This window comes from Eleginops maclovinus, chromosome 21 (genome assembly GCF_036324505.1).
Source record: "Eleginops maclovinus isolate JMC-PN-2008 ecotype Puerto Natales chromosome 21, JC_Emac_rtc_rv5, whole genome shotgun sequence".
Lineage (NCBI taxonomy): Eukaryota > Metazoa > Chordata > Actinopteri > Perciformes > Eleginopidae > Eleginops > Eleginops maclovinus.
In genome coordinates this window covers 10,223,350-10,232,667 of record NC_086369.1, presented here as the reverse complement: position 1 = coordinate 10,232,667, position 9,318 = coordinate 10,223,350, and positions in this window count along the sequence as shown.

Below are 9,318 nucleotides of genomic sequence, written 5' to 3'. Positions count from 1 at the left end.
TTCATCGCTGAGAATAGGATGCTTGAACACGTGCTCCCAGTATCCTAAATATCAAAGCGTTAGCATAATTGCTATTTCAAGTAGAAAGAACCCAACTGTTTCCGCACTCCACTTCACAGTTTCTTGTGGAAAACTTCAAAGGCCTTCCGTCACAGTTCTTTTTATAACCCAGAATTTTTTTTTTCTTGAGCTGTTAGACAAAAGGACCAGAAACCAAACCAAGGACATGAGTACAAAAGCAGGACAGGCGGTCAAACGCACATCTAACATCTTTGACAGACCCATCATGCATACAGCGATTGGGTTACTCTAGGCTCACAGATTTCCCAGAGGAGAACAAGTGAGACTGTTTTGTGGGATGTATAAAATCTTGTCCATTTTATGTAACAGTGGTCATTATTCAGTCGGGGCTGGGAAGCCTATTAAAAGCCATGACTCAGTTGAGATTTAGTTCATCATGTAAGGGGTAATGGGCCAACATTTGGGGGAAAGTCAGATAACGAGCAGAGTTCATCTGTGTTGAGATGCATACTCTTTCTTTCACCCATCCTCTCTCAATTCATCCTCAGTGCTTATGGCCCTTTTAGCACCGACTCCGAAGAGGACTTGCAATATTTATCCCTGTGTCACCTCTCACCTTCCCATCGTTATCTCTCCATCCTGCCACTCTCACTCACACTCTCCAGTAAACACCGGCCTGAACAAACAGAAGCAAGCGTCGCATTTGCTTTCATTTACAGACAGCCATCGCCCCTGCTCACCCAATCCCATAATACACCCCACCTCTTATTTTTTCCTTAATTGTTCCTGGGCTCACGTTTGTAGGCAAGAGTGGAAAATTCCACAGCGGTAAAATAACTTAACTCCTGAGCTGCCTTATTCCAAATTGAAGGCATGTGTGGAATTTCATGGCAGAGCTCTGACGGGGAGAAGACGATGGAGAAGAGGGCAAAGGTGTCACAGGGAGCTGGAGAAAGAAAGCGACTATCACCACATCTTCCTTCCCTATCCGGCTCCTTTCTCACCTCACCTCCCTCTACCCTCCCCACCCCTGGCGAGGCACCGTAGAAAAAAAGCATTATAGAGACTCAAGCCCGGCTGCACATGCCCCAAATGCCTATTTAATCAAAAGAAAATAAACCTGGCCAAATTCCCATATTGGTGTCTGCATAAGTTAACCTGCCTCGCTGCTGGTGAAAAATTGAAACCTGCTGTTGGAGCGTGGAGGCTTCTGGCCCGTGTCTCTTTACCCCCACGCCTGCTACCTAAACACAGCAGAGGAAGGCACGCCCTGCACTCAGCTCGTACATTATGTGTGAGAAAATGAACCCAGATGAAAAATATGGCTCTTGATTTACATTCTTATCAAAGACAGTTGAACAAATAGCTATACGGAATTGCATTTTTTCACATTAAGGCCTGAAGAAGGATAAAAAAATATGATAAGAAAAATACATTATTTTCAGTGTTCCGTGTCCTGAAATAAGCAAATGTTTTTTCCCTTGTAGCATTTGAGCTTCAGTGCAAATGCTTTCCAAGGAATCCTATCTGTCTCCACATCAGCTGAAATCGTATGAACTCTCAATCCCCGACACAACAGCATTTGGGGCTTTCTCCGAACCACAACACAGCTCTTGTTACAGAGTATTTGAGGCTGGATTTTTGCGGAGAAGGGCCTCCGTCCAGGAAAAAAGCATCAACATCACGCTGCTCTCGGCCCTCGCCGGCATGGCCTCTTCCTCTCCTCTTCCCTCCATTATCCCAGACAGGGCTATCGTGTTACCATAATGAATCCCTTCAGTGGAAAAAGGTTGTTTCTCTAGGGTCCCCAGTCAGACTCAGATCCCCGCTCTTACTTTTTGTCTAATCGCTGTCCCTTTTTTTTCTTTAACTTTCCAGTGAAGAGACCTCTAATGAACTCCAACCCTGCAGCAGCGGAAATGCAACACACACATAACATCAGCCTCTTCCGAACTCCCAGACAATGATGCTCTATTTAAGGGGGCCCCTTTCGGACGGATGATGGGATGCTTCCTCACGCTAAGGACTACTGAGCCAGGAGGTATTAGACATGCAAAACCTAAACATAACTTAAAGCCAGGCACTGAAATGAGCAATAATGGGCTGGTTAATAGACTTGCTTGACGTGAAAGCCCCAGGGAGCTTGACCCTCATAACCTTTCTTGATGTGACCTATTGACTTTGCTTGAGGGGAGCATGCAAAGGCAAATAATGCACCAGATTGATTGCTACTATTAAACAGCGGTGCACGAAATGAAAGATAAAATAAGTATAGTGGAGTGACATTACAGCCCTATTTAAAGGTATTACAGCCATAATACCGAGCACATAAAACTGAGTGATTTACTGAGTGATTCATTCCTGAGGCATAATCTTTAAAGAGCAATGCACTAGTTTTTTTGAGCTGTTGCTTATTGCAGGGCAGCTACACACACCTTAAGGTAGTTAGAGGCATAATTCACTTTCAAAATCTGCTACAACAGTTATAATCAATCAAAAAGACTGATATCCCTGACAGGAGCATCTACTGACTATGCTCTGCAGAATATCCAAACGTGTTTAGAGTGACTGGCACGACTCTTACTTACTTTTCCGCCACTGGAAAAATATGACTGCGTTATTAGCTCCTCTCTTACTCACAAATTACTTTTTCATACCCATTTCTTGAAAAGTGCTTCTAGGAAACTGTAAAGCACAAAAGTCACATAACTCAAGGTTCACTAATCGATGTCAAAATGATAAATGGACTACCCTGTCTTAATGTGTGTTCAGAACCGACAAAAAGCAGATTTGAAAATCGCTGAATGCTATGAAAGATGAACCGTTTCTCAAGGTGCAAATGTATTTGTTGATGGTAGTTGCCAGAAATAATGATTTATGTTGAGTACTCACATAAAATTACCCCCCAACTCAGCAGATCCCTGGGAGGAATTTTAGCTACTTTCAGCTGTTTATCTTGGTTTAATGGCCCACAGCTTTAATGTTTTTGATCACTCCCTCTCGTAAGCGTTTTCCAATCAAAATATCTGATGAACCCATGGAACACTACGAAACTATCAGCTGGTAATTTGAAGACAGAACAGGATTACAACTAGGAAGCTTGTTTTTGCTTTAGAGCCACATCAGGACTTTGAGCATACAAAAACAAATCCCAGATCCAGCACAAAACACTCCTCCTCACATGCAAGTCTGTCCATGCCCTCACCCCCCAGTACTTGACGGACCTCCTCCAACCCTCCACGGAGTCTGAGGTACTTGGACATGGGCCTGCTCTCCATTCCCCGCACTCGCCTCCGAACTGTTGGATCCGCAAGGCTGCCTATTTTCAAGTCATCACTAAAATCTCAGCTGTTCACTATAGCCTTTGACCCCTAACCCATCACAGTCCCTCGGCTTCCACTCCTACTGCTATTTATTTATTGTACTTTATTATTTGCCCTATTTGTTTGCTTTTTTTTGTCTGTCCTTACACCTTGTATATGTATATATACTGGGGTAAATATGTCAGGGACCATTTAACATTATATTGGCTTTTGTAAAAAATGTTGTTCAAATTTAAAGCCCATATATATAGTGCCAGCTTTACTGATTTGACCTGAGGACCTTGAAAATGGACTGGAAGCAACACATAATTTCACTGCTGAGACAAAACTAAAATCTATCATCAGAACTACACTGCCCGGTCAAAAAAAAGGTCACAAACTCTAATATTCGTTGGACCGCCTGAAGCTTTGATTACGCACGCATTCGCTGTGGCATCGTTTCCACGAGCTTTATTTCTGTCCAGACTTGCATTCATTTTTCGCCAAGATCTTGTATTGATGACGGGAGATTTGGACCACTGCGCAGTCTTCTCCAGCACATCCCAAAGATTCTCAATCGGGTTCAGGTCTGGACTCTGTGGGGGCCAATCCATGTGTGAAAATGATGTCTCATGCTCCCTGAACCACTCTTTCACAATTTGAGCCCGATGGATCCTGGCATTGTCATCTTGGAACATGCCCGTGCCATCAGGGAAGAAAAAATCCATTGATGGAATAAGCTGGTCATTTAGTATATTCAGTTATTCAGCTGACCTCATTCTTTGGGCACATAACGTTGCTGAACCTAGACCAGACCAATTGCAGCAACCCCAGATCTTAGCACTGCCCCCCACAGGCTTGGTAACCTTCTCTTTGGCCGGGCAGTGTATTTCACTTCCTGGTTAATACATTTCAAAAAAGCCTTTGAAAGATCTTAAATACGACATTCAGAGCCTAATTATTGCCTCCACACGGCAACATATCACTACACAGTGAATCGTGTTTTTTCTTGCTTTATTAATGTTCTGAATATGTAGTAAATAAGTTAAGTACCTATTGGCTCTGAACCTAGGTAATTCTTTTTGGGAAATCCTTAGGTAAAAATGTCCAAGAGAAACCAGGGAAACAAAGCAAATTGACAGAAAATAGATACATTAAAAACATAACTGGCCAATCAGTCTGGTCAGTCAGCCAGTCAGCCAGCCAGTCTATCACCCTATCAATCAGACTCCCATGCAAGTGGGCCGCTACAGATGCACTCTAATGAGCTGGGAGTCTCTGATCCAGTGGGCCTCGCTACATTCCATTGGTTTTAATAAGACCTTGTCCCGCTCTGTGAGCTGATAGCGGCTTCATTAACCACACTATGAACCTGCACAGGAAGCCGATAGGGTTTTTTAATAGGGTTTTTATTACGCAAGAAAAACCAGGGCCAGTTTAATTGGAGCCACCAAGGAAGGTGGGAGATGGTGAGAGAGGGGGCGAGGAGAGGCGGTAAACTGTGTTTCATCTCTGCCTTTTCCGCTATTCTCCCTGATCTTGAGGAAATCAGAGGTGGAGGCGATGGGGAGAGATGAATAGAAATGTGTCGCAAAAATAGGATAATACTCCTGAGGATGAGTTGATGTTTGTTGCCTTTCTCTCATTGCCACACAGCTAAACTCAATCGTGTTGTGCCGATGGCAGACATCGGCTCCTGTTTGAGGCGAGGAGTTGTGATGTTTGACAGAAGCAGGCTTAGGAGGTATTTTGTGATGTTTTAAGAATTTGGGTTGATTCTAAGTATGGACACCTCCATAGTTAGTTAGGGCCTATATTTATCTTACCTCCCAGTGTAAATGTTTCATGTCAAAGTGCATAGGATGATACTTAAACAAGATCGGAACTCACAGTTTTAGCTGCAGATGTAAATATAAAGCCTTGTTCTCTTTGACAACAGACACACATAGTGATGCTGTGAAAGAGACACAGTACAATTGGACTATATTTACATTTTCTTTGAATAAGAATCTAATTTCCCCCTCGTGAAGCACATTCAACACATCTGGATGAGTTCATGTGACATTGTGGGGGTGTGACTGATCGCTGGCCCAGGTCCCATGGACTGGCCACTGATACAATACTGATCTATGTGTGCCTGCCAGCAGAGCCACTCGGAGCTCCTGCTAAAACACAGAGCTGCCTTTGTGGCCTCACACCCATATTGTCCTGAACTGAGCCCACCAAGTTAAGGGATTGGTTCCACTCTTCCCTTGTATCATCTCCACCTTCCAGGAACTTAAGAGAGAAGAGCATTGTTTCCCCAATACCTTACAAAGCCAAAGTGCAGTAATTCTTTATAATGTTGTTAAAACCAGACTTAGGTTGAACTTTGTATAGCCATGCCAACATTAAGTAGATCAGGATGTTGAATGGACAGTTACAATGCAAGCTTAATCCAAACAGGAAACCACTAGACTAAAGCTAGATCCCAACTTAAATAGAGCTATAGTTAGAAATAGCCTCAGCTAGCCTTGACAAACGCTATTGGTTGAAATCCCCGATAAATCCTGAGAGCAATTAATACATATAAGTTCTCTGAAAATGTGCTAGATTTAGTGAACTATCAAAGTTAGTGCTACTTTCATAGGAGAAAAGTTAGTTTGTTTTGTTCAGTTGGTTTATATTAAACAAAAACAGCCTCTTGATAGCTTCTCAAGATAAACAACCGTAGCATTAAGTTTTTAAAGAAGGTTTTTTAAAGTTCATATACGAGGTAATTGTCAATGTGTATCATTTCCTTGAATCTTTGATCCTAGCTGATATTATATATCTGCCATCTCTAGCGGAAAACAAGATTTGGTGAGGTCACTTAACAATTGTGGATGCTGTTTTCCCATCACATTCACAAGTTTATTCAACATTACTATAACAAGTTATAGAATCAGTCACAAAAAAAAACCTTCTCCCAAAAACGTAAGCAGCAGTTCCTCTCTGCCTTTACAATGATGCATGGATATCTGACATCTCCCTGGAGTGTCACTGAGTCATTTGTGCAGATTAATCAAGTAGAGTGTGGCATTTGGATGGCGGTCCTTCCTTTTCCAGTTCATAACAGCAGCCCAGAAAAACGTTTTGAATAACTCACTTTCTGTCGGGCTCCGGCAGCACAAGGCTTGTTTTCAGTCTGTCTCCTTTCATTTCCGTCGCTCTCTCTTACACACAGATCTCCAATTTGTACTTACTGGAATACAGTTGGGCGGGGAAGAAAAAAGCACTCCAGTATTTCAGGAATTTACCAGCCACCTACGAATGACATCTGAAATTAATTGTGCATGGAGGAGCAGAGGGAGAAAAATGTTTTCCATACAAGTGAAACGCGTGGAGGTCACAGTCATTATTGTATGCGCAATACTGCTGAAGGAAAACAATCTTTTACACTGAGGGGGAATAAAATACTGCGGCTTTGATTGGAAAAATAATAGAGAAAAAAGAGGAGCCCACGGTTTCTGATTATGAAAACAGACTCTCTGAATCTTATCTTTATGATTGGCTGGAATGAATGCCATTTAGTCTGAAGGGATGGCTGCCAAGGGAACCCTAAAAGTCTGGATGGAGAATATGTTCAATGGGTGTGCCAGCCATTTCAACATATGCATTATTTTGGTGCTGCGACACAGGTCAGGGTGAGTTGCACCAAAATGTAAACAAGTAGTTAACAGCAACCATTTAGTTTTAGTTATTGGAACTGTCCCACCCAATTAACTGAATAATCCCACTTTACTAACAGGTATGGAGTCGGACGTCATCTCAGTCCAACAAAAATGTTTCAAAGAATTGCGTGCCACATTTAGCCCTCGGAATCATAACCAAAGAGTTGTTTAGTACTTTGCTTCATCTCTTCTTAATGGATCTTCCTATTGCTCAAAAACATGAAATTGGTCACTGGGTTGGAATTTCTTGGCTGTAAATAACTCCAAACCAACATTCTTTGGAACCAGTGCTTCACCTATTAAGCAATAAAACGCTGACACTGTTATTCATTGTGAATCCCTTATAACTTCTGAATCTAGAACACCGCTTCAGTCCTTTCAGACCCAAGCGTGAACTTGAACTAGCCTTGTGGCTGTGCATATGCGTGTCCACATTAGTTCGTATCTACTCAGGCAGGTCTGTCCAGTGCGAGGAGCCAAGGCTGGAACTGACAAGCAGGCTCTCACACAACTGATAAGACCTCACTGGCTGCGAGCTGTAGATTAAGCTCTTATGGAAAAAGGGAGGAGAAATCTGGCTTATGAAGGTGGGGAGGGAGAGGGGATGTTAGTGATCAACCCACTAGCACAGGGCCAACACAATTATCTCTACAGCCCCAACACTGAACCTTCAGCCCCAATTCCAGCCTTACTGTCCCTGCAATAGCCTTGTCTATACTGTCCTTTAAGGGACCACACACACAGCCAAACATTCTGGACACTGGCATGATGTTCGGTTCAGGTTCCATATCCTACATGCCAACAAGACCCAATATCAGTTAGTTTTCATTACTTTGCTTCCAAACAGGCAGTTTAGATAAAAAAGAATAACTTACTCAACATTCAGTGAGAACTTTGTGACTTTAGCAATTATAACATAATTCTGATAAGGCTATACAGGTTCGTTGGAGTTCAAATATAAGAGTAGTCTAGCCACTAATTCTGATAAGTCTCTGAATAAGTCATTTCATTAAGGTTTCCTGAAAAGAACTATGTGATTTGGAACTTATTATATAATCGCACAGGAAAAGTATTCTGTGCATACCTGTATACATACATTCATTACATGTATGTGCACACTATCCATTATTTAATGGAAGTGTGCGAAGTGAAATGTTTCTATTTATCATAATAGGTTTCACTTCATCACCTCTGCTGCTAGATGTATTCGATTAATCATTTCCTGTATAACAGAGGAAAAGCTTAAAAAACGGTTGCTGTAAGGAAACGGAGCAAATCCTTACTTTGAAAGAAAAGTAACTGAGACTAAATGTCTGGAGTCTTGTAGTCACTCTCTAGACAGCTGTCAGTTAATGCAAAATTAAGAAATATGTCTAAAAGAAAGTACACAGTTGTCACCCTGTAATAAGTACCAAATGACTTAATTCTCCTCCTTGGAAATTATTAGGAAATGACGGACCTGTAAATGAAACCATTACTATAATTATGTTAAATTCAAGGAGGAACTAAACACTCAACAATAACTAAACACTGTACATTATATTAGTTTCAGCCTCTTATGGCACTGCGGAAGCTTTAACAATAACATGTAGTGGTAATGGTAGCAGCCTAAGCTCTGGGGACTTGGTGTCACATGTATACGGTGTACGTGGCATCACACACGGAGTACAGAAACCCGGGAGAGCTTGTTGGAGCACTGTGGATTTCTATGGACACATACCCATGGTCTGATCGCAGTGATACAATAGCCATGTGTGCTTGTGTGTGGCGTATCCATGTGAGAGTTCATCTTCCATCACAGCATAGAGTCTCAAATGGGGCCTGCTCTGGCCAGTACTGAATGGATGCAGCCTCTCTTCTGTCCAGCGAGAGAAAGAATGTAAAACCACCACGGTCGGTCGCTGGAACTCGGAGGTCTTGGCTGCCAGTAACTCTGTGCCAGGCTCCAATTAAGCAGCCATGCGTCCTCCACTGAAACAATGGTACTGTTGGTGGGTACAGTAAGTCCCAGGCTTTCCCGTACACTGAAAACACATAGTGTAAAACATAATCAAGTCTGTTGCCAATAGTATTCCTCAGGATTTCATTGTAGAGGGAGATGGAAAATGGAGAGACAGGCTGCCCCATTTGGATTCACTTGAATGTAGCTTTCAATAAGCACATTTCACAGCCAGTACAAACCCCTGCAGTTATCCAGTAGCTACTCTGAAGCCAGAGATACACACAGTGATAACCTTAAGGGACTCTGCGTGGACTAGTGCATTCCAGCGCTGCCTGCTCCCTTTCACCACGTCCTATTCACA